Below are 26,066 nucleotides of genomic sequence, written 5' to 3' on the forward strand. Positions count from 1 at the left end.
CCAAAGTCATTCCCTCCAATGTGCAGCACCTGGACCTGCGGAGGAAGACTGACAAACTTGGTGGGACAGAGTGAGGAGGGGACTGCCAACGTATGCCACGTCTATGGAGCCACTGGATCTTAATGTGACAGGGTGACAGAAGCTGAATTCTGAAGAAGACATACAAGCTCTTCATGCAGCTCCAGACATCGAAACGTGCCCACGTAAGAGCACCCGTGCCGGCGTACAACGAGTCTGCTGGTCTCAGGAAGAAGCACATTAAGGGAAACTACACAATTGCCCTTAAGTCAACAGCAAACCGTTGAAGTGATAAAAACGGAGGCCCCTCCTCAGACCCGTGGCATGCCATAAAACCCATAAGGTGCCGCCAGAGCATAATCCGTTGACTTGCGTTTGGCCGTGGGCCACTGCCGTGCCCTTGCCATGCCGATCAATTTGATCACCAAATATGTAAATGGATTACCTTGGGCCAGACCTGTACCTTGCAGCAAATCAAGGCCCTCCGGGACAAGTCGGCCTTGTGAGCCCAGACCAACCCTGCATTCCATTAGGGCTGCTACGTGGAACAGGGAAACGTCTTATTGGAAAGCTCCAATGGAGGGCCATTACCCCCGGAGCCCAAAAGGGGTATCTGGAGAGAGAGGGTGGTTAATTTACTAATGCAGGCAAACATCTGTGCCCAACACTATCTTGCACGCCGAAACCTAAATTCTGACATGGAGTCAGTGAAACCCACCTTTGTGGGCTGGAAGGCTAAATGGCCAGCTTGTGACTTATGGTCCCAATAGTCTGTTGTTCCTTAAGGAGGCGTGAAATTGTGGCCAATGATCTATAGATAAGGGCCATGAATCCTTTCGCTGAGGTTTTGCCTAATGCGCGGCACACACACCCTGCTCTGTCGCAGGCGGCTCCTGTACGGAGAGCCATGGAATGCAGGCTGGCATGCCTGGCTTCAGTATCCCGATCTCCCATAGTACTGCAAGGATGGGATCTGGGAATGGAGCACCCATGGGGCTAAGGCCCGGAAGATGTTGACCTAATTTCATGACAAGGCATCGACAATTGGGTTTGCCTAACCCGGCACATGGTGGACCCAGAACCAGATGTTGTAATACTGACTCTGGAGCGCGAACACACTGACACATGACATGACCCTCCAATTTCGGGAGGATGGAGAATGCATAACGTGGTCATGTTGTCATAGCGAAGGGGGGGGTTTACTGACTTGGCTATAAGGTTATCCCTCAATGTGCTTGGAGGGGGTGGCAGCCTCCACTCTACAGGCCTTTACCCACTGCACGATTGGACCTGCCCTAAGAATCTGAAACCCCTTGGGGTAGGGGCGGACCCATGTGAGTCCGCAGTCTGGCTTTGAGGAGAGGCTCATGCTTCCGGAAGGAGGTGCCATTAAAGCCCTACTAAGTTGAAGCCATGCCTGATGTATAACTACTTGGAGCTGTGCCTAATGGACCTGAAAATTGTCCTGAGGGAGGTGGGAATAACACCTAAGGGTATCGGATTGGCTTCACCGAATGTTGCTGTGGGAGACAGGCCCTCAGCCTTTGTGAGCTAAGGGGCACTGAAGTAACAGAAAGGGGAAGCAATACTTGCGTTAGGTCAGAACATTGACCACCATCTTTGGACTCCATGTAGCACATGCCCATCAGGGACCCGTGGCCGGGATCCCAGACAAAGACAGCTGCCTCATCGAAGAGGTATGACACACTGAGAAGAGATGATCAGGGATCTCGTGATAATTGACTGGCCCTCAGGAAAGAGAGGTTACGAATCAGGATAAACTCCCTAGAGGATTTGCTGGGCACCATTTTGAGAAGGGAGATCCCTAGAATAGCTAACGGGGTGTGGGAAAAAGGGGGGGGCTAAAACCCTTCTGCCAGTACTGCATTGTTAACCTCTCCTGAACGTGTCGACGCCTAGCAAGGAGAAATGTTGCTTACGAGGTAGGGATGGTCTATGTTGACCTAAAGAAAAAATGCTAGGGGGCCCTAGAACGCAGCAAAAACCGTGTTCCAAGTTAAGACGCATTCCCCCAGTTGGGTAGTGTCTTAAAGCCGGAGTATTGGCGCCAACCTTACTAGGCATTGGCCATCCAGAGCTTCCTACTGCCTTGGCTTTTTCAAGGGGACCCTCCCCTCCCCGAGCATTGGACAAGAGGTGCATGAGTGCTGACTGCTACAAGGGAGCATTCACGATGAAAACTGCACATGTCCTGGGAGCATGTGCCCACTGGGGCTTTACTCCCAGCACAGATAGCAGTGCTGAAGCAGTGGACCCGCCATAGGCCGAGAGCCAGTGCGGGAGACCATCTGGTGAATGTGGCCACTGCCAGATCTGTTGCCGACCCCAGCTGGGAAGGAGTCAAAATTGGAGTGAAAGGTCCTGGTCAAACAGGTCCTTACGCAGTGAAGGGCAATGGCGGCCCTCCTGCGAGAGGCCTCAACAAGCCATTCGCACACTTCCTTGGGCGAAAGACATTACGAGAAGGAGTAGCCCTGGTGACAATACAACTCGCCAAATTAGCGTAGGGATCTGATATGCCCTTTACGTGGATGTCCAAAACGGGCGGGGGCAGGCGAGGGATCCTAATTAATCCAGGAAAAAACCCTATAAGATGCTGCATTAAGCGGCTGGGGTTACTGGGGTGTGACTGACGGAGCTGCAGGCGGCCCGGGCGTCATATAGGGAGATGACATTGGGAGGGGCAGCCGCCCCCAGGTCAGTAAGCTAAGGCAGCAACCCCACAGCCCTAAGGGTCACCCGTCTGTACAACTGGGGTGAGGTGCAGTCATCTCACCCATATCCAGGGTAGCCGTGTCTGGGTCCCCGGGAGCAAGGGAGGCGGTACCACTTGCATTGCTCCTGATGGAGATGCCTCATGAGGGCGGACCGCCTTCAGGTGTGCTGTGTCGCCTGGGCGAAACCCCAAGGAGGAGGATGTTGCTTGGATCACTGCTGATGGAGATGCCGCAGGAAAGTGGACTGCCTACAGTGGTGGGGTGCTGCCATGGTGAACCTACGAAGGCGAGATGGAGGCCTCAATGGCGTCCGGGTGCCCTGAACCCAGAGACGAGCTGTACCAATTGTGGGCACGCTCTGATCCCCAGCTGGAAAAACAAAAAAACAAAAATGAGGTTGTTGCTTGTGCGCCCAGGGAAGATGAGGCAGCAGAAGGGAGGAGCTCCGCTGAAGGTGGTGAGCCTTCTGGAAGAGCCGATGAAGAGGAGGTGGATGCCTCAATAGCGTCCAGGCGATCTGAAATAGAAAGGAGCAACGAGCGTTGGGTCTGCTGTCGTGTTCGCTTGTGCTGGACCACTGAGGATTTTTGTGCCTGGCCAGGGGAGGAGGAGGGATCCCCGAGGAATGCTCAGCAGCTTCCAAACGAGAAAAAATTGATGCCAGTACCAGGTCTGCATCCACATCAGAGTCAGAATTGGGCCTTGGCAGTGGACTTTTGGGGAGGGGGGGGGCGGGGCCCTCCCCTTCTCTTTCGTACCACCCTGGCCCTTCTTAGGAGGCATGATGCAGGAGGTGAATTAAGCAAGCTATCTGTCAGGGTGGACACTGAGCCCAGAGAATCCCAGAGTAGTTCTAATGCTGAGGAAGAGCAGTCGCTCCTGGGAGAGGAGCGCGCTCCTCTTTCCCAGGACCAACAGCTGATGGAGTTTCCTCCCCCCCCACATTCCTAGTTTTAGTTAGCAGTCCAGGGAATGACCGAGCACAGATAGTAGACTTAGTGAAGGCGCGCACTCAACGGCTGCGCCCCGAGGATCCAAGGGAAAAGGGGAGGGATTCTCCTAGTCCTTATATTCAAGGGTCTGCCAGTAATTGCTTTTCAAACAGGAACCAACTGTTCCAACTTAGGGCATAGGGATGCTGCTGCTCAGATCTAGTTGATACCTGTAGAGTTGTTAAGTTGCAAAGGAAGAATAAAGCTTTGAAAAAAATCCCTTTGTCTGTGTCTGGACTTGGCTACTGGATTAGACTGAGAGAGCCCTCTAAGGAGCCCTTGACACTATCAAAGAGTTAATAAAGCCGCTGGGCACCCCAGACAATAGGCAGCCACCCCACAGTCTTAAGATCTGCGGGTATGAGTTCCAGACCGAGACAGAGAGGCCTGGGGATGAAGATGGGAGCGCTGCACTACCGTTTAGATAGAAAATCAGATTTTCAAGAGGCGCAGCCAGGGGCCAAAGGTGATGGAGCTGCGTTTGAGCGCGGGCGCCCACAGCCGAGGGCACCCTGTCACAGGAGGCGTCAAGCAGGCAGTCGCCGCTGTTACGCAATTTTATTAATTAAATATTTAATAATCGTGATTTAATTAATTTTTTATTATTATTATTAATATTAATATTAATATTTATTTAATTAAAGCTTTCTTTTCATACAAACATAGGAAGCTGCCTTATACTGAGTCAGACCCTGGGTCCATCTAGCACAGAATTGTTGACACTGACTGGCAGCAGCGGATTTCCAAAGTTTCAGGCAAGATTCTTTCGTAGCCCTACCTGGAGATGCTGGGGATTAAACCTGGGGCCTTCCGCATGCCAAGCATGTGCTCTGCCACTGAGCCGCAGCTCTTCCTATTTTATTTATTTATTTATTTATTATTTTTTTGGGTGGGGGGGGAGACGTCCCAAGCCCATGAGAGGCGACCAATCGGGCTGTGATATACACGTCCCGACTCAGCTCAGCAGCCAGGCGCCCCTCCCAACAGGCAGGCTTGGCTGACCAGTGGGGGGGGGCAGTCAGACCACCGCTTGGAGCGCTGCCGCCGGCAAACACCGGCGCCGCGCTGACCTGCCTGCCGACGCCCCCCGCCGGGAGCAACACCTCAGGGAGGCCGGCAAGGCAAGGAGGAAGAGGCCGGCAAGGCCGGCGGCTGGGTAGACAGGCCGGCTGGCAGGCGGGCCGTGAGCCAGCCCGGCGGCCAGCGGGCCGGTCAGGCAAGTGGGCGGGTGTGCGGGCAGGGTGAGCGAGCGGGCGAAGGGGCCAGCGAGCGGGCGAAGGGGTGGGCGGGCGGGTTGAGCGAGTGCACGGGCGGGTGGGCGAGCAGGCAGGAGAGCGAGTACACGAGGAGACCGAACGGACGGGCGGGCGAGAGGAAAGGAACCGGCGGAGGGAGGGAGGTGAACAGTATCACCAAGCGAAGATTTTGGCGCGCAGAAGCACGCTGGGTCCAGGTGGCTGGAACGAGGACGAAGCCGTTCTCCAGCAGGCCAAAGTCCCTTGTCATGAACCAAGGAGAAAGGAGGGGGCGGGCGTACTGCAGCCTCAAGAGCCAGGGCCCTCAGTCAGCGTGCATGACGACACCGGTCTCCAGCTGGCTGGTGTCCTTCGTCGTTTCTGGTGGAGCTGTAGTTCTCTCTAGCTGCGTTGAGCCAGAGAGCTGAGTTTGAGAAGGGGGCTGAGTTTAAAGCAACTCAGCCTGCCCCTCCTTGCATGGTGGTGCCACTGGGGTGCACCAATCAAAGGCGCCTGCGTCATGTCACCCCACCCGCCCGCAATGGCCCCCCCCTTTTAGCCAGACAAGCTGGCGCCGGGTGAGGGCATTTCTGCTGTTGAAAAAGCGTGTTTGCTATGATCAGCATGTTCTCTTGGCAAAACTCTATTAGCCTTTGTCCTGCTTCATTTTGTACACCAAGGCCATGCTTGCCTGTTATCCTGATGATTTCTTGACTTCCTGCTTTAGCATTCCAATCCCCTATGATGAAGAGGACATCTTTTTTTGGTGTTAGTTCTAGAAGGTGTTGTAGGTCTTCATAGAACCGATCAACCTCAGCTTCTTCGGCCTCAGTGGTTGGGGCATAGACTTGAATTACTGTGATGTTGAATGGTTTGCCTTGGATTCGTACTGAGATCATTCTATCGTTTTTAAGATTGTACCCCAGTACTGCTTCTCCCACCCTTTTGTTGACTATGAGTGCTACTCCATGTCTTCTAAGGGATTCTTGCCCACAGTAGTAGATATGATGGTCACCTGATGTAAATTCGCCCATGCCTGTCCATTTTAGTTCGCTGATTCCCAAGATGTCGATGTTCAATCTTGCCATCTCATGCTTGATCACCTCCAGCTTACCTTGATTCATTGATCTGACATTCCAGGTTCCTAAACAATATTGTTCTTTGCAGCATCGGATTTTCTTTTCACCACCAGACACATCCACAGCTGATTGTCCTTTTGGCTTTGGCCCAGCCACTTCACTCTTTCTGGCGCTACTTGGAAATTCCTTCTGCTCTTCCCCAGTAGCATATTGGACACCTTCCGACCTGAGGGGCTCATCTTCCGGCATCATCTCTTTTAGCCTTGTGATACGTTCCATGGGGTTTTCTTGGCAAGAATACTGGAGTGGGTTGCCATTTCCTTCTCCAGTGGACCACATTTTGTCAGAACTCTCTGCCATGACCTGTCCGTCTTGGGTGGCCCTGCACGGCATAGCTTATGGCTTCACTGAGTTACGCAAGCCCCTTCGCCACAACCTGGCAGTGATCCATGAAGGGGAAAACACGTATCTACTTTCATTTAAATGCGAACTTACCTAATTTTCCACATTCAACCCAATACACGACAAGAAATTCAGATACCCTTAAAAATTCTCACTTCTCTGATTTTTGCAATAGAGTTTTCCATCAAAATATGCATACAAAATGTACGTATTAGGAAAAATACTCTAAAATGCATTATATTAGGAATGATATTTATATTCTAAAATGCAGTATGTTAGGAATTTTGCTTGCAAAAAAGTGTATATTAGGCAGACGTGTATAAAAATGGGTGTATTAGGAGAAATGCACACAAAGATGCACACAAATTTTCTTGCACACTTAACAAAACTATCTCAGTGTTCAGATAGAACCTAACATACGATTGGAAAAATGAAAAACTGAGAGAAACCAGAATTGACAGATCTATGCATCCCCTAGTCCTTCCTACTTTGAAGAGAAGAGGACAGGAGGGGCAAGGTGAACAGCCAGTGGTAAATGAACCATATAAAAAGGTCAGAATGCTTGTACCTTGCTCAGAACAGAAACACGTACATACCCCGTTTCATTGCCACGACAGCAACTGTAAAAAGAAGTGGCATCATCTAAATGCATTCTTGTTGTAAGTGACAGAACTGAGAATGGGAAACAGTATGAGAACTCCTCATCCATTCTCATTACAACCTTAAGATGCTCACCTCTCATGCCCTTCTTCAGTTGACTCTCCTGGCTCTGTAACGTATATGCTGCTCTTTTTCATTTTAATTTAGGCTTTTTTTTTAAGGCATTGAATGTATCACAGAAGGGGTCCCTGTAATTTTTAGACTTTCGGGGTCAATCTATTCTTCTTCTTTTCTTCCCCCATTGGCATTCTGCATAAGATCTCATTTTATAAAGGCAGAGAATAAGAAGTTCAGAATAGATGCTCAAAGGGAGAAAGAAGGTGGCAGGGAGAAAGCAAAATATTATGCATGAACACACACAACCCCCTGCCACCCAAATCATGTCATTATACAAAACGGGTGGGGTGAGGGTGAGAAACTAAAAGTGTGCTGCTTTTTGTTTCCCATCGCAGAGGGACAGGCCAGTAAAAATAAAATAAAAAACCTCTTGAAGGTTTCTGCTGCATCTTTCTCATAAATGATTCACTTTGAACAGAATCCAGTGTGGTTTACTTTTTTTCTCCTCACCCACTTTCAGAAGCAGTATTCCCCTATGACAATGATGAAATCCTTGACAGCCAAGTGAGGCTGAAAAGAAGAAGGAAAAGGGGTGTGCGTGTGTCAAAAGAAGAGAACCAAAATGGTTGGGGAAGGATTCAGAACTAAGCCAAAGATGACAGGAGAGTGGACAGGAGAGACCACCTTTAGCAGTGATCTGTACCCCTGGTAGTGGTAGCAGACCACTGCTAAAGGTGGAACGACATGCAGATAACTTACACATTCTGTATACATTTACTTGGGAGTAAACCACACTGAACTAATTGGGTCATACTTTTGAGTAGACATGCACATGATTGTACTGTTAATGGCTGATAACTGTGTAAGGAAATTGCATTATTTATTGTAAGACTCAGAGTTGAAAATGAAACACTTCTTTGCAGGTAAATGCAAGGTGTTTTCTTTGTTTTTCTTTGTTGTTATTTTCTCCTGCATTTCTAGGGTGGGGGTGGAGAAAATCTGCTGTGTGTTTCTGATTGCATCACAGAAGAATTAAATTACTTCTTGCAGTTTGCCTTTTATCTGACCATCAGCTCCATGTTGAAGTAAACAAGGCTAAGGGGCAACTTTAAAGGGAAAGCATTGGTCAAAAATCAATGGATGTTTTCTGTTGATAGGTGCAGGTTGAACATAGGCAGTTTTTCAGCCATAAGAGGACAGAATTCTAAAACAGACTGTCTGTGACAGCTATTGGAGGAAAGATTATGCTAAGTTTTAAAATTGAATATATTTTGCATTTTTAAAGTCTATTTTGCAATGAAGTTATTTATTAGAATATTTCTGGGCAGTTAAGTATTAATTCTGTTTTAAAAAGTACACCAAAACATAAAGGAAAAGTCTTAACAACCTTATCAACAGTCCAAAATGAAATACAAGGGCAGATTATATAAACAGTCAGGGCCAGAAATATTGGAACAAGGATAACTGTTTTGGCAGTTGGCCTCTGTACACTACCACATCGAAGTTGAAAGGAAACAAACCCAGATGGGAGCAAAGTCAGGACTTTTAGCTGTCATTCAAGGGGTTTGACAAAAGTAGGGAACTAACCATTCAGGAAGTACAGCCAGTGGCATATCCCCCCCCCCCAATCGTTGGTAGCTCATAAGTAATGGAACAAACCAACATCATTTCAAACTGAAGGATTGCCTTTAAGACCTGGATGAAAATCCTTTGCAGTCAATGACTGCCTGAAGTCTGGAACCCATGGACATGACCAAATGCCGAGTTTCCTCCCTCGAGATGCTTTGCCAGGCCTTTACTGCACCTGCCTTCAGCTTCTGCTTGTTTGTGGGTCATTCTGCCTTCACTCTTTTCTTCAGTAAGTGAAAAGCATGCTCTCTTGGGTTGAGATCAGGTGACTGACTTGGCCATTGAAGAACATCCCACTTCTTTGCCTTCAGAAACTCTTGGGTAGCTTTTGCTGTATGTTTTGGGTCATTATCCAACTGCAATATGAAGCGGCGTCCTATCAGTTTGGCAGCATTTGGCTGAATCTGAGCAGAAAGTATAGCCCTATACACTTAAGAATTCATCCTGCTGCTTTGATCAGCAGTCAGGTCATCAATAAACACCAGTGACCCAGTTCCACTGGCAGCCATACATGCCCATGACATAACACTGCCTCCACCATGTTTGACAGATGATGTGGTAGGCTTTGGATCATGAGCTGTTCCTTTCCTTCTCCATACTTTTCTCTTCCCACCATTCTGGTACAAATTAATCTTGGTTACATCAGCCCAAAGAATCTTATTCCAGAACTGGGCAGGCTTTTTTAGGTGTTTGCTGGCAAAGGCTAATCTGGCCTTTCGGTTCTTGAGCATTACCAGTGGTTTGCACCTTGTTGTGAAGCCTCTGTATTTACATTCATAGAGCCATCTCTTGACTGTAGATGTTGACAATGACATGGTTTTTGCTATCTCTCTGATGGGTTTATTTTGTTTCCTCAGCCTAATGATGGCCTCCTTCACTCGCATGGACACCTCTTTGGACCTCATGTTGGGACTGGGAGTTCCAGTGAAAGGCTACCAAATGCAAATGTAACACTCAGAACCACCTCCAGGCCTTTTATCTGCTTGATTGGTCATGGGGTACCCAGGAAACAGGCCACACCTGGCCATGCAGCTGCTTGTCAGCCATTCGTCCCATTACTTATGAGCCACCAATGATGGGGGGTGTGTATGCCACTGGCTGTCCTTCCTGAATGGTTAGTGCCCCACTTTTGTCAAACCCCTTGAATTACAGCTGAAAGTCCTGACTTCACTCCCATCTGCATGTATTTCCTTTCAGCTTCAATGTGGTGGTTTACAGAGGCCAACTGCCAAAACAGTTATCCTTGTTTCAATATTTCTGGCCCTGACTATCCCCCTGACCCTCCTAATTTTTATATTATAAGGTTTCTTATATTGATTTTTAAAAACATAAAATAGGGGCTTCATTCTGCAAAACAAAGTGTTGCCCTCTACCACCATCTTTTCCCGCCAAGAATGCCTCTGGGCACCATGTGGTTCCCCAAAGCATTATTAGAAAATAAAGATGGCGGGTAGCTGAAGCCCAGCATATCATCTTGAAGCATGCATGGCCACCTGGGACAAAAGAAAAAAACCAAGCTGGGGGTGATAGGGTGCCTAGAGGGGGCAGGGAGCAAGGGGGAGTTTGTCCTGTGCTGTGTGTACATTTTGCCTTGTTATGTGTGATCTAGCACATTGACTGAAGTGTGTGTGCATATTTTACAACTGGGCATGTTTAGCCTTGAGAAGAGAAGACTGAGGGGAGATAGGATAGTGCTCTTCAAGTACTTGAAAGGTTGTTACAGAGAAGAAGGCCAGGATCTCTTCTCGATCATCCCAGAGTGCAGAACACAGAATAATGGGCTCAAGTTACAGGAAGCCAGATTCTGGGTGAGCATCAGGAAAAAACTTCCTGACTGTTAAAGCAATATGACAATGGAACCAATGACCTAGGGAGGTAGTGGGCTCTCCCACACTGGAAGCATTCAAGATGGAGTTGGACAGCCATCTGTCAGGAATGTTTTGACTTTGACTCCTGCATTGAGGAGGGGGTTGGACTCGGTGGTGTTATAGGCCCTTTCCATCCCTCCTGTTATATGATTCTATGTATTTTACCATGTGGGAACTTTTCTTCTTTATGTGCAAAGGCATTTTCATTTTCCGAACATTTTTGCAGGGGGGGGGGGAGGGTGCGAATCAAATCCCAACCTGTAAACCTACAGATTTCTGATCACAAAGTGTGTTTGGGTCCACATTCACTTCCAAGGGTTGCAAATTGTGCAAACTCAAATAAATGTATGAAGCCAACACATTTCTCCCCCATGTCCATGCATCTTTGGGAAGCATTGCAGGGGAGGGAGGGAGAGATGAAAGAGGAAGTGAAACTGCCTACTTGCTTTCATATTTTGTGGACAGAAGATTGATTCAAAAAGGTAGGAAAATTCACTTGCACTCTCACAGCTCCTCTTGCTTCCCCCAAAGTGTCTCAGAGAACACTGTTACATCAATGGCATACTGTTACGTTGAGGGGCATTCTATGGCAAATGCAATGGTGGCCTCCAGGCAAGAGAAGCTGGGAAGAGCAATAATGTGTTTCGAGCTCTACTGCCCTCCAAAATCACTCCACCCAACCCAAAATAGTCAAAATGCACCTCCCACTTTCTAAGCCTGAAAATAGGGCTGTAAAATTGGGGTGGGGGCATTTTAGCTCCACACTACCCTCCCCCAATGTTGCTAACCATATATTGACAGTCTTTTGCTTTCTCTCGAAACATATACAGTACAGATATCCCACCTCAGCTGGATTGTCTCAATTCCCTAAGCTGTGGCTATCCCACCAGAAAAGGACTATCCTGGGGACTGAAAACTAGATACACTAAAGGCTTCTTCACATGGAGCTTTTATCCTGCTATTGAGATTGCTCACTCATGGAAGTTTGCAGGTCCTTTAGATGGCGCTGTGAACCTCCAGGGCACATCCAGAGGTATTTCCTGGTTATTCCATCTCAAAAAGATCCAGAAATAATGAGCTATCTAAGTCAGGATGTTGCTCTATTAAACCAGCCACTAGATGGCACTGTTTCATTGAGTTCTATGGAACCTTGAAATTAAAAGCTTCCTCTCTCAGCTATCATGTGATCACCGATGTAAACACAGAAATGCTCCACTACCGGAGGACTATGTTTTGTTTTGTTTTCCCTTTCATGTAAAGAAAGCCTAAGGCAGAGGCCAGGGGTCTGTGGCCTTCCTGATGTAGTTGGAGTCCAACAAACAATACAGGTTCCCTACCCCTGCAGTAAGGGTTAAGTTAAAGCCTGTAGCCACTGTGGGGCAAAGGGAGTGATCCTATCCCCCCTCCCACAAGTCAGCAACTGAGGGGAAGGGATAGGATAGCTCAGTTTCCTGGCTCCAACCTTGGAGCCCAGGAATTGTGCTCCCCACCCCCTCCCCATCAGCTTGGAGAGAACTGCCCCAGCTACCTCTCCACACTTGGAAAAACAGTGTGAGGAGATGGGGAAAAGGGGATGTTCCTGGCGGTGGGGAGGGGAGACCAGGGCAGCTGTGATGCCACATATCCTACAGCCACGCCAGCCTTCTTCCCTCCCCCTCTGAGGCACTGCCTCTAGACAGGCAAAATCTCCCATCTACCAGAAATGCAGGGGGGCTGGAGCATGGAGGTGAAGATCCACTGTCCTCCTGCCCTGCACTATAGAACATTTTGTATAGGTAGGAGGAAAGATTGCAGAATCAGCAGGCCTCAGACATAACTATGTATTTGTTACTTTGTTTATTATATTTTTATCCCACTCCTCAGCGAAAAAAGGCTCCCGGAGCGGCTTACAATCAATGAACAAAGAAGACAATCCCTGCCTGCAGGCTTACAATCTAAAAAAGACACGACACACAAGGAAAAGGCAATGGGGAGGGAAGAGGGAGAAAAAAAGAATTAGGTAGGCTGTCAGCAGGGCTGGTGGGATGGCCCTGTCCCCCCCCCTCATCTCCCAAAGGAGGGGCAGTCCAACTAGAGCAGGCCCTGATGTTCCCTTTGCCTGCTCCCTCACTCCTTCTTCTTCCCCACAGGGCCATGGATCATAGAATAATAGGGTTGGAAGGGGCCTATAAGACCATCGAGTTAGTTAGCCCAGGGGCGGGGGGGCTGACTCCAGCTGGAGCAGGCCCTGATGTTGACAACACTGTATGCCTCTTCAGTGCTGATAATACAGAGCATGTTGACAGCTGCGTAGGTAGGAGCTGGATGGGGAAGTTGGCCTTGTTCCCCTCCAAAGCCTCCACTGGGGCTCTGACAGTGGCTCAGGGACTGGCACATGTCTGAAGCTACAGACTCTGGGATGGGCTCCTCCAGCAGTTCCAGACTGTGCAGGATCCAGTAGCACAGCGATAGGCATGCGGACCCTCCTAGGCATCTGTCCGTTGCCTCAGCCCTCTCTTCAAGTAGCTGAAGTGCTTCTCCTGCAGCAAAACAAACTGTGAGTAGTGATGATTTGTCTTCAAACACTCAAAGACTTCTTGGACTATATCCTCTGCTTTCATCTGTTCAGCCAAAGTGAGGGTCCGAGCTAGGTATGGCGGAGAATTTCTCCACGAATCTCTGGGAGGCCGAATGCCAATGCATTCGGCCCCCCGAAATTGGTGGGGAAATTCTCCGACACCCCCCCGCGCCCCCCCGGGATGGGACTTACCTCACACGAATGTCCCTCTCGGCGGCGGGTCCCGGTGGCGTTTCGGTGGCATTTCGGTGGTGGCGGTGGCGGTGGCTGGTCTTCCGACCGGCCGCCGCTGCCACCATTTCCCAGTAAAGAAAGAAAAAAAAAACACGTGATAGGCTACGTAACGATTTACGTAGCCTATCACGGCTAGATTTTCAAAGTCAGCCGTGATAGGCTACGTTAATCTTTATGTAGCCTATCACGGCTGACTTTGAAAAAAAAATAAAGCGTGTACGCAAATGGCGGCGCCCATGAGCACCGCCATTTGCATTCCTTATTTGGGCACGGCTAGTCTATGTAAAGATTTACGTGGACTACGGCGAAAATAAGGGCAACGCTATTTGCGTTGCCCTTATTTTTGCCGTAGTCTACGTAAATATTTATGTAGATTACCCGTGCCCAAATAAGGAACGCAAATGGCGGCGCTCATGGGCGCTGCCATTTGCGTGCACGTTTTTTTTCCCCAAAGTCAGCTGTGATAGGATACATAAAGATTAACGTAGCCTATCAAGGCTAACTTTGAAAATCTAGCCGTGATAGGCTACGTAAATCATTACGTAGCCTATCACGTGTGTGTGTGTTTTGTTTTGTTTACAATTTATTTTTTTATTTTGTGGCCGGGGAGACGGGGCGCTCCCCCCGAGCCAGAATTTCGGCGGGGAGTGATGGGGCGCCTCCTCCCCGGCCTGAATTTCGGCCAGGAGGGGGCGGGGCGCCTCCCCGCCGCGAAGAATTTTGGGGGGAGAACCGGAGTGCCTCCCCCCCTGAAAACAGCTGCAGGACCAGGTAAGGGACTTTCGTCCATCCTTAGTCCGAGCTCCGTCATCCTCCAGCCTCTCCCAACGTGGTTCCATGTTGCTGCTGCCACCATACTCTAAGCTGAGAGGTTGCTGCAAATCTACATAAGATTGCACCCTAAAATCTTAGGGTGCAATCCTGTACCCATTTACCTGGAAGGAAGCCCCAGTGAACTCAGATTTACTTCTGAGTTGACATATGTTGGATTTCACTGTTGGATGCCTTATCTAGAGCCCAGGTTCACCCCAAGGTATTAAAACCAACATGCTTTTATAATTTCTGACATGACAATTCCCCTTTAAAGAATAAGCATTTCATTTTAGAAAAGGAACATTTCTGGTTAAAAAGAAAGAAAGAAAGAAGGAAGGAAGGAAGGAAGGAAGGAAGGAAGGAAATCAGTGAGGACTTCTTGTGCAGTTGAAACTATGTATTTATTTATTACATTTTTATCCTACTTTTCAGCCAGCTGGTTCACAAAGCAGCTTACAATAATGAAATAATCAAATTAAAATGCAATAAACCCACAATTAAAATTACATTTAAAATCCATCCATCAAAACAATTCAGAATAACAGAAAGACCGACCATAGGTAATACAACTGAAGGGGGTAAATAACCTCAGCTGAGTGCAATTAATAAATCCATAGATGTTGGTCTAGGCTATGAAAGCTTTTGTAAGAAGATTTCCCATTAGTTCATGTGAGTTCGGCAAACATCTCACAACAGGCCACCAAGCAGTAGTAGGGGTCCATACTCTACTCAGTCTATCCAGTTACGCCCACCCATGTATGGCTCAAGGTGATTTTTCAGCAGTTTATGGACACTGATACTAGGGATGTACAAAAGGTACTTACCTTTCGGGGATTATGCTGATGGTTGGGGGGGAGGCGTTCCATCCCACCCCCTGGAATCCTCGCTGGGGGGGGAGGCGCTCTGTTCCTCCCCCCCTGGAATCCTGGCCAGCTGGCTGTGCTCCGCAGCGATTCTGTGGAGCCGCCGGCCGGCTCCGCCAGCAGCCGGACATCCGGCCACTGGCTAGCAGGGACGCAAATGGCGGCGGCTGTAGCCGCTGCCGTTTGCGTCCCTGCAGTCAGCCGTGATAGGCTATGTAAATGTTTATGTAGCCTATCATGGCTGATTAAAATAAAAAACAAAAAAACGCGTGTACGCAAATGGCGGCGCCCATGGGCACTGCCATTTGCGTTCCTTATTTTGGCATGTCTTAGTCTATGTAAACATTTACGTAGACTAAGACGGCGAAAATAAGGGGAATGCAAATAGCGTAGTGTAGCGTACGCATGTGTTTTTTTTTTTAATCAGCCGTGATAGGCTACGTAAACATTTACGTAGCCTATCATGGTGTTTTTTTTAAAATTTAGCCGTGATAGGCTACATAAATCTTTACATAGCCTATCACGTTTTTTTTGTTTTTGTTTTTAAACTTGGAAATGGCGGTGGCAGCAGCCGGTCGGAAGACCGGCCGCCACCGCCGCACCGCTGCCAGAGCCGCCGCCAGAGCCTCCACCATCAGGAAGATCCACCCCAGGTAAGTCCCATCCCGGGGGGTGGCAGGGGGGTGGCAGGCCGTTCCACCACCGATTTCGGGGGGCTGAATGCGCTGGCATTCGGCCTCCCCGAGATCTGTGGCGGAACTTTCGTACATCCCTAACTCATACACTTTAACATTTCAAATAAAATTAAACATTCATAAAAATTACATGCAGACATTTGTGCTCGGTGACAGATTTATAAAAGCTTCTGTTTGTTATCCATTTTCCATTGAACATTCCCTCTATCTCCAATGTTCAGGCATGACTGCCGAAGGTTATGTGCCCAAAATGGCACCATCCACCCCACAAGACGGAGGTGTCAGCAGGCTTGGGAGGAACCCCAAGGTTCTTAGAAGCACAATAAAAACAAACAAACAAAAACCCTTTAGGGTGAACAAAAAATCTCTAAGTCTCTATGTGTGGGGGGCAGGGGGAAACCAAAACAGCCCAATGAGGAAGGAGAAGGCCTGTGCCTGGGGTATGCTTACTGATAGTTAGGGATGTACAAATCCCTTACCTTGCTCTGCTGAGGGGCATCTGCAGTGGGGGGAAGGCTCTCCGCCCCTCCCCCTGGAATCCTCCCCGGCTGGCTCCACTCTGCAGCAACTCCGCAGAGCCACTGTCCGTGGCTTCCCGCAGCCAGACTTCTGTCCGCTGCTGGGATGCGCCGGCCGCAATTAGCATCCCTGCCTTTTGCCGTGATAGGCTACATAGATACTTACATAGCCTATCACAGCTTGGCAGGGATGCAAATGGTGTAGCGGCCACCATTTGCGTTCCTGCCTTTTGCCGTGATATGCTACGTAGATACTTACGTAGCCTATCTAGGGATGTCGGAGAATTTCTCCACGAATCTCCGGGAGGCCGAATGCCAATGCATTCGGCCCCATGAAATGGGTGGAGAAATGGTCCGCCCCCCCGGGATGGGACTTACCTTTGTCGAATGTCCCCGGCGGCGGTGGCTCCCGGCGGCGGTTCGGCGGCGGTTTGGCTGTGGTTCGGCGGCGGCGGCCAGTCTTCCGACCAGCTGCCGCCGCCGCCATTTCCAAGTAAGAAAAAACACAAACCAACAAACGTCATAGGCTATGTAAAGATTTACGTAGCCTATCACGGCTGACTGCAGGGATGCAAACAGCAGCGGGTACGGCTGCCGCCATTTGCGTCCCGGCAGGAGACGAGGTTAGCGGACGGAGGGACGGGACACATCCCCCCCGGCCAGAATTTCAGCTGGAGGGATGGGGCGCCTCCCCCCCAGCCAGAATTTCAGCCGAAGGGATCGGGTGCCTCCCCACCTGCCCAGAATTTCAGGGGGAGGAACGAAGCACCTCCCCCCCACCACGAAGCAAGCTGCGGGATCAGGTAAGGGACTTTCGTCCATCCCTACCGGCCTCCGCAAGGATGCAAATGGTGGCCGCTATGGTGGCCGCCATTTGCAGCCGCAGCCCGGCAGCAGCCAGAAGATGACCCGGAGCTGGTGCCAGAGCCGCCACCACCGCCAGGTAGGCTCTGTCCCGGGGAGATTCCGCGGGGTGGTGGTGGGGATTGCCCCGTTCTGCCATGGACTCTGGGGGCTGGATTCTTTTGAAATCTCACTGGAGTCTGTGGCGGAATTCTCCAACATCCCTACTGATAGTTGGAGAAAAAAAATGGAGAACCAGGTTGGAGGGGAAATGGAGACAGGCTGCCTGCCTGACTGGAACATTCACTCTGCACTGCAACATTTTGTTGCAGGTCCTACTTTGTTCTATTTAGCTTCTGCCTGGTTGTTTTTCCTTCTCAGCTTTCATTAAAAATGAAGACTGGTGGGTTGGGAGCATTGTGCATCATTCTGGGTGCCATTCCCCCTGCCCCTCATCCACTCCACTTCTGTTTGAACCCAGGTGCCAAAGTTCCCTCCCAAACAAGAGGTTGCTGGGAAAGAAAATGAAGTGTCAAAAGGCATGTTCTAGACAACTGAACACTCTGTTTTTATTTTACTCTTCATCTTTGCAACAAGCCTTAGGGAATTTAATAGGGATGGGGGAGAATTTCTCCCCGAAACTTCGGGGGGCCGAGTGCCAACATATTCGGCCCCCCGAAGTAGTTTCGGGGAGATTTACGTAGACTACGGCGAAAATAAGGGCAACGCTATTTGCGTTGCCCTTATTTTCGCCATAGTCTACGTAAAGATTTATGTAGACTACAGCGACCAAATAAGGAACGCGAATGGCGGCTCCCTATGGGGGCCACCATTTGCATACGTGCTTTTTTTTTTTTAAGTCACCCGTGATAAGCTACATGACGATTAACGTAGCCTATCACGGCTGACTTTGCAGATCTAGCTGTGATAGGCTACGTAAATCGTCACGTAGCCTATCACGGGGGTGATTTTTTTTTTTTACTTTTTATTTCGCGGCCGGGCGAGGCGAGGCGCCTCCTCCCCGGCCTGAATTTTGGCCGGGCGAGGAGGGAAGCCTCCCCCCCCAGGCCTGAACTTCGGGGGGAGCAGCGAAGCACCTCCCCCCCACCGCGAAGCAAGCTGCGAGACCAGGTAAGTGACTTTCGTGCACCCCTAGAATTGCAGTCCACCTGTAAGCAAGATTTCAGGGCCCCTGCTTCAAGTTTCACCAGACACAGGTTTTAAGGACAGGGAGGGCAAAAAATGCAAAATTCACAGAAAGACCCAAAGGTCTAGCCTTGGATATATTCAAGATTTAGGGTGCAATCCTATGCACCCTTACCTGGGTGTTAGTCTCTCTGGATATGATGGAATGCACTTCTGAGTAGACATGCATAGGATGGTGCTGTAAATTGTTTTAAAAAGAAAAGCCAGTATATTTTGAGAGCAATTGTTGAGGTTAGGGATGTTGCGAGTGCCCTGGCAGGTCCAGAAGCACGGTGGACTCCTCTGTGTCTGCCCCCTCCCCCAGACTCCTCTCACTGAGCCCTTGGGCACTGATGAATCAATCTTTGAGCGCCCAGGGCTCAGTTAGAGTCTGTGAGCACCCCACCCTTATTGCAAACTGACCTCACTCAAGCCTTCATGGACTCCTTGCAAGCAAGGAACCCATGAAGGCTTGACACAGTGAAGGCAGGAGTTGCCCTCCAGCTGTGTGCCATGCCCTCCTTGCAAAGAAGGGAGAGAGTGCAGTTGGTGAGTGACTCCTGCCCTCATGCCTGTCAAAGCTGCATGGTCTCCTTCCGTGCAAGGAAGGAGGCCATGTAGGCTTGACAGGCGGCCGGTGCCTCCCGCCAATCGCCCATTGTTCCCTCCTTGCAAACAAGGCAGAACGGGTGGTTGGAGGGCTGCAACAGGCTTGCTAATGAAGGCGGCCAGCTGTGCAGCTTTGTGGGGCACTCACCAAGCTGTCAAGAAGCTTGTGTGGTGCTGCAAGCAGGGGTGGGTGGTGGCAGTGGCACGGCGAGCACCTAAGGAAGATGGGCCTGGATGAGTTCATCCATCCCTAGTTGAGGTTATTATTTGTTTTCCATACTCTACAATATCCAGCCTGTAGGAGCTCAGAAAAAAAATAATCAAGCAGAATCTGAAACTCTGTGGGAGAAAGGGAAATGCCCCCTCCCCCTTTAGATGGCATCTCTCCATCATTTCTTTGTTGTTGTGCTGGTTTATGGAAGGTTAATACTGTTTCCCACACTCCCGTTTCCCCTAGTACTCTCTCTGTCACATTACCACCTGAGCGCATTCGTTCTGGGACAAGAGGAAGCTTCCGTCCAGGGTCATTGCTAGGCACTTCAAATATCTGGGGCCCAGGATCACAGGGCATATCATGTAGAGCTGTGCTGAAAATTTTGATTCTTCCATTTTTCGGATTTCAAGGGGAGTGGGGGCAAAATGAAAACTCTGGTGAAAGAGGCTGAGAGAGGTGAGAATTTTGGACAATTTCTCCTTGGGTGGGGGGGACAAGGTTTCCACATACCTTTTTAAGTGTAAGCAATTCTGGCAGGCACGTCTTTCTTTCTTTTTTTAAATTAAAGAACCCCCCCCCCGCACTTGCAGTTGCCCAGGACTCTACTCCAGCCTGGCAGTATTTTCTGAACTCCCAGGAGACCATGTGACCTCTCCCTCTCCAATAGGCACTCAGGACTGACTTCTGGTTGGAGAAGACTCCTGGCCTGGGCTCCTGCAAGTGCAGGAGGTGTTTTTGAAGAAATTAAAAAAAAATAAAATGAAGGAAGACTCCTCAAGAATCACCTACACTTCAAAAAAACGCATGTGGAAAACTTGTCCCCCTCACCTGGGAGAAAATTCTCTGAAATTCTCCACCTCCCTGTGAAAGAGGCAGAAAAAGCAATGCATCTTTTGCAGGGAGAGAAAACGTTTCTGAAAATAGGGGGCAGGATTCACCAGAGCACAAATAAAATGTGCCTGTGCTAATTTAGATCCATATATGCAAATTAAGAAAGAACTACAAGGATTCATTTAAATTTCACAAAACGCAAATCTATCATCCACATGTCCTCATTTATTTGTACCCCACCCCAAACCATCCCAGTTCTGTAGTCCTTCTTCAATAACAATTAATTTGCAAGTAATAGCATGGGGGGGGGGGAATGAAACAAATAGAATGGTGGTAGACTTTTTTCATGAGTAATTCACATGCGTGCGCACACACCCTAAAAATGGCAACATTCACACCAAAACAGAGTTTAAAATATGAAATGCTAATCCCCTGGGGGGGGGGAGTGTTGCCATATGTGGGGAGAGACAACTGATGGGCAGAATCCAATGGGGTGCTTCCACCCCACTAATTCTCTTCCTCCCCACCATTTGTGCAACAGGAATTTAGCACTTCTGGGGCAACTTGAAATGAGCAGAAATGCTTGTTTCTAGAATGAGGCAGCTCAGGGAAGCTAACATAATGGAGCCTGACCTCACAGCCTTCTCCCAGAAACTAGTGCTTCCACTCAGTTTGAGGCTTCCTCTAGAAAGTGCTAAATCTCCCCAGCTGTGGGTCATGCTTGTGCAATGGAATTGGTGGGATCCACCACTTGCAAAAGGGAATCAGCAGGGTGAAAAGGAATTTGTGGGGAGATAAGCACAGTTGCAATCCCCCCTGAAGATCACCCTCTCTGCTGCATGGCAATTAAGCTAAGGAAAAACAAAAAAACAAAACCCTCCATTGGCACCAATGGACACTCAGGTCTCTGGGTAATAGACCCGGGGCTCTGAAGAATACAGCCCAGGTCTAGCAATGTCCCTGCATCAGACCATGTTGCCATGCAAAAACTAGGGATGTCAGAGAATGCCGCGACGGATCTCGGTGAGGCCGAATGCCAGTGCATTCGGCCCCCCGAACTCCGTGGTGGAATGGCCTGCCACCCCCTGCTCCCCGCAGATGCCCCCCGGGACGAGACTTACCTGGGGTGGATGTTCCGGATGGCAGCGGCTCCAGCGTCGGCTTCAGCAGTGGTTGGTTTTCCGAACGGCTGCTGCCGCCACCGCCATTTGCAATCTGTTCCCCCCCCCAATTTGTGATAGGCTACGTAAAGACTTGCATAGTCTATCACGTCTGGTTTTTTTAAAAAAAACAAACGCGTACGCAAATGGTGGCGGCTACGGCTGCCGCCATTTGTGTTCCTTATTTTTGGCCGTCTTAGTCTATGTAAATATTTACGTTGACTAAGACGGCCAAAAATAAGGAACGCAAATGGCGGCGGCCGTAGCCTCCACCATTTGTGTACGCGTTTGTTGTTTTTTTAAACCCAGACGTGATAGGCTACGTAAGTCTTTACGTAGCCTATCATGGCTGAATATAGGGTTGCAAACGGTGGCGGCTACGGCCGCCGCCATTTGTGTCCCTGCTAGCCAGTGGCTGGATGTCCGGGTGCTGGCGGAGCCGGCCGGTGGCTCTGTGGAATCCCAGCAGAGCAGAGCCAGCCAGCCAGGATTCTGGGGGGAGGGACGGAGTGCCTCCCCCCCCAGTAGAACCCGGTGGAGCCAGGTAAGCAGGGTTTTGTACATCCCTAGCGAAAACTGAAGGAGAATCATATGGATATTTTTTTATTTCTTTCTCAGCCTCATTTTTTTTTCAGGGCTTGCTCTTTAGGTCATCAAGTTCGAAGGACCTGTGACACTGCCCTTCTTACTTAGTTTCATTTCGTATATTTAAGGCACAATCCTATGGCCCATAGATGTTGTCCGTATGGCCATAGGATACTGGAGATTCCCCCCTCTAAGGTCAGAGACAGTGCTCCAACCTCAGCAGGGAGAGTTGGAGATCTGACCTGCTTTCCCATCACAGCCGGCATGGAAAGAGCCATGCTAGCTTCCCCTCCAAGGTCGGAAAAGTGACCTTGGAGAAGGGGAAAAGGAGGTGTTTCAGTGGGCAGGGAGGGGAGGAGATAGGAGAGGCCAGGGTACAAGCTATCCTAAGGCATCTCCAGCCTCCCCACCACCAATGAAGTACCATTACTAGACATGCAAAAACGCCTGTGAACAATGCAGGGTGAGAAGACAGGGAGGCCCTGAATTGGATGATGGGAAGCCTCCGGGTTTGTGGGCTTCCAATCATTGTGGGTGCAGTCAATAGGATCATGCCCTTAAATGCCTAAGTTTCCACTTTTCCACAGTGGCCCCAAGGCAGCTTATAATGAGAACAGAAGTGCTACGATAAAACCCAAACAAATGAACAAAATATGAGAAGCAATGTGGTACTGGGTGGTGGTGGTGGGGTCAAGTACTGGACTAAGATTGTAGGAGATCCAGGTTGGAATGAACATTCAGCTATGCTCACACATTTACTTTCCAGTCATCAAACATGTCGTAATCAAATGCAGAGCAATGGAGTGATGTGCATGAATGAACCGGCCACAATAGTGAACCAGCCAATATTTTCTAGAATTAATGAGATTGCTTGTGACCCACCCTCTTAATGTGATCAGGAGGGAAAACAAACACAGTATATTTTCTTCTTCTTCTTCTTCTTCTTCTTCTTCTTCTTCTTCTTCTTCTTCTTCTTCTTCTCTTCCTCCTCCTCCTCCTCCTTCTATAGCCCAAAGAGTCTAGCAATGTGACTAGGCTGCTTAATTATTCCATCGTGGGCTTTATGAAACCCGCATGTTATATTTTGTATTCTGCCTGGGCCCCAGTTATAATTCTCAATTTTAGGCTTATAAATATTCTAACAGGCCATCCCCAATTCTAAAAAATCTAGCAGGAGCAGTAAATACTTATATCAAATGGAGGCTGTCAGGGGACAGTGAAGTCTGTACTGAGGTGAGGATATATCGAGTTGCAGCAGATAGGGGATACAGATGTTTATAAAGGGAGTGGAAAGGTGTTTAGGGAAGAAGGAGACATCAAAATAAGATATTTAACTGCTGTTTAACACCAGTGCTGACTCCAGGTTTTTTTTGCCGGGGGTGGGGGGGACTTCAGCAAGTCATCCAAAATGCTCCTCCTCCCTCAGTGAGTCTATCTTCTCACTAGTGCTGTGCCAAACATTTCTCCCACATTTGTTTTGACCATTCTTATTCAACTTCATAGAAAATAAATTGCTTTCGAAAGGAAATTCCAAGGAAGAGAAATTTCAGAGAAATTCTCATGTGTTGGGTTTGGGGTTCTTGTGCTCACCTGACTTCTGAGGTGGCTGAGGAGTGCGCACGAGCATCCTGTCTGTCATCGTACAGTCATCTCTGTGGCAGCCTGTAGCCTCCTCGGCTTCCCGCACTTCAATTAAAGCCATCATGAGAAAGAGATCATGAGGCGATTCCTCCCATGGTGCTTTTTCAGTTCAGGAATGGCAGGTGGCCTGGGAGGCTGCAGAGCAGTGGGGAGATGTGCAATAGAGAGAGAGAACACACGCAGCACCCTTGGCCACCTCGCAGGGATTAGGCAAGCCCAAAAATACCACAAAAAGAAATTCGAGATTCTGCCTCAGAAAAGTGGAAGCCTCAACACAGTTGCTGCTGTTGCTGCTTGCAGGAGTGGTGCGATAAACCAAAAACCCTGAGGAAATAAGAGCCCATGCTACAACCCTGCCAATAGTGAGTGTCCGGTTGGGGGCTCGAGCTCAGCACACATTTCCCTCCATACGCTAAAGTGGAGCTGATTCACTCGGCAGGGGAATTTGTTTCCTAATTTGTGCAAATCGAATGTGTTCACATATTCAGCAGTTTGTGGACATTTCTTGTGGACATTTCTTCAGTTTGTGGCAGACACTTGTTCGCAAGCACAATTGAGTTTCAGGGCTTCAAATAGGCTACATTTGCATGTTTTGCAAGCAAAAACAAAATCATCATACATCCCTAAGCAAGAGTCAGTGGGGTTAGTGTATCATATGAACTGGGGAAATCCACGTTGAAATCCGCATTCACCTTCAATGTTCACTGGGTCATTTGTGGCCAGTCAGCTGAACCCATCTCACAGGGTGGGGGAGGAGTGAGGATAAAAGGGGGGGACTCTGTATGCCACCTAGGGATGGAGGTATCCATCCATTTCAATATCTCTGTTTCTGATTTTTCAGTCTTAGATTAAATTTGATTCAGACTTTGAGAAGTTCTGCAGACTTAACCTCAGTTTGTCCCAAACGTTGTTGTGTTAAAAAAAATAATAAAAAAATATTTGCATGAAAATGCATAAGGATTGTTGTGAACATTTCCCCTAATACATACATTTTTGTAAGTATTGTTGCTAATAGACACAATTTTTGCAAGGATTTTTCCTACTGTCCTGAATGTTATTTCCCCTAATATACATGTTTTTGCATACATTTTCTGTTGGACAAGTACACTAGAAAACCCGGAGAAGTGTGAATTTCAGATAAATGAGTTGCAGTTCATGTAGTGGTTCGAAAGTGCAAAATTAGGTAAGTTCTCCATAAAATGCCAACTGAATGAATCTCCTCCCACCATCCCTAGGAGCCCCTAGGATTGGGAGAAAGATAAACATGCAATACAGCTGAAATATTGTTGCTCCAGTACCACCACCACCAGCCATGTTGCCTGAAGAGAGCCTACCAATGCCAGCCCAGCCCAACATTTTCCTGCCTTGTCTGTCTGTTGCATCCCAACATAGCACGGTGCTCATCAAGGGAAGGGATATTGGGAACCAAACGAGGGAGACCAACTCTAGCAGTCAATAGGATGATAATTTTGGTTTTGTTTGCAACACAGAACATGCCCTGTTCGCAACTTCAAATGTGATCACAACGGCATGCATGCATTGAAAATGTTCCTAAATTGCTGAACATGCACTCACGGTAAATTTGTATGAATTCCCTGAATTTATGAAATTTTCTAAATTTACACAAATTTCCTCCGTAGACTGAATAAGCCAGGCCTTAGTCTAAGGAGGAAATTTAGGAAATGTGTGTAAATTTAGGAAATGTGCATAATCTAGGGAGTTTTTGCAAACTGAACAGGGGAAAGTTGCATAAATTTCATGTTCGATTGCGACTCGATTTGTACGATTTTTCCATTCGTGCAGAGTGAACAGTGTTTGCAAATGTAAATAGGAATCAAGTATGAGACAATTGGCAAGACGATATTCGAGATCACCAGGATTATCCAAACATTGCTCATTCACCCATCCCTAGCAGCCAAAGAACCTTCCTTGCACCAACAGGCCAGAACAAATCCAGTGATACTCCAGCCTATGAAAGCCTTCTGGGTCAGGGTTTCCCCTTGATCTAAGCCAGTAGGAGACCTCACTTTTGTTCCCCTTTTTTGATCATAGCCTGCCTACTTTTGCTTTGCCTTGTCCCCAGCTTGTGAGAGTCACATCTGACAGCAAGAGACATTCCTAATGGAACGGAGCCTTATTTCTGTAATGGGTTCTAATTGAGCAAATGTGCTGCAGATGTGGAGTGACATGCAAGCCAAATGCTCCAAAATGACACTAAGTACTTTTAGGGCACTATTTTTATAAGTAGGATCGATCTGAGCAATAAGCCACAAAGCAGGTTATTTCTACTCCTCCCGGGTGCATAGGGAAGCAGGATCATTTATTTGGAGAACAAAAATATTTGTATCACTGCCAGCGTTTTGGGCGAAATATCTTCTTAGTTACATCAATCAGTGCTTATGCAGTTACTGCTATATTCCATCATAATGCACTGGGACACAGCCATAACATGAAAAGAACTTATTCCCTTCTTACGCATGCTTCCGGTACTTACACTTTTGTAAGGGCAGTTAAAATAGTCTGGGTAGCTATCTGTCCTGCTCTAGTTTGAGTCCTGGCTCTTTGCAAAACAAGTGCAGGGAGATATATAAGAAAGTATTCAGTTAGGAAGAGAATGGCCAAGCATAGTTTGCAGTCCAA

The sequence above is a fragment of the Heloderma suspectum genome, chromosome 3 (genome assembly GCF_057233095.1).
Source record: "Heloderma suspectum isolate Gila_16-S chromosome 3, 16-S_ref, whole genome shotgun sequence".
NCBI classification, from domain to species: domain Eukaryota; kingdom Metazoa; phylum Chordata; class Lepidosauria; order Squamata; family Helodermatidae; genus Heloderma; species Heloderma suspectum.